The following is a 307-nucleotide window of genomic DNA, read 5'->3' as shown; positions in this document are numbered from 1 at the left end:
TGGGGAGGGAGGTCCCTGCTACAGAAGGAAGGTGGCCATCTTTAAAGTCTGCAACCATCCTTTGGGTTCCTGGAGGGTCTGGTCTGCTGGGCATGGAAACCACCCCTCCACTCAAATCTCCCCTTTGGGGAGGCCTCCATTGCCAACTGAGCATTTGTAGAATCAAGACTTTTGGACATATTTGGCATCTGGCTCTGGACCCTGCATTTAGTTGGCAGTACCCACAAGCACATGAGACATTTCCTTAAGGTGCTTTTTTCAAAAAATTATTTTATTGGGGGCTCGTACAATTCTCATCACAATCCAT

At 47.9% G+C, this 307-nt stretch overlaps 1 protein-coding gene across 1 annotated transcript in view; it reads right to left on the bottom strand.

Annotated features, from left to right (window-relative positions):
• Positions 1-307, bottom strand: part of GRM5 (glutamate metabotropic receptor 5) — a 492,030-nt gene that overhangs the window by 389,202 nt on the left and 102,521 nt on the right. The gene's annotated exons all lie outside the window — the stretch shown is intronic.

Source organism: Echinops telfairi, unplaced genomic scaffold, assembly GCF_000313985.2.
Source record: "Echinops telfairi isolate 266 unplaced genomic scaffold, ASM31398v2 ScPeMD7_1713;HRSCAF=2227, whole genome shotgun sequence".
In the NCBI taxonomy this organism is placed as follows: Eukaryota; Metazoa; Chordata; class Mammalia; order Afrosoricida; family Tenrecidae; genus Echinops; species Echinops telfairi.
The sequence above is the reverse complement of the archived record's forward strand: the minus strand, read 5'-3'. Positions and strand labels throughout refer to the sequence as shown.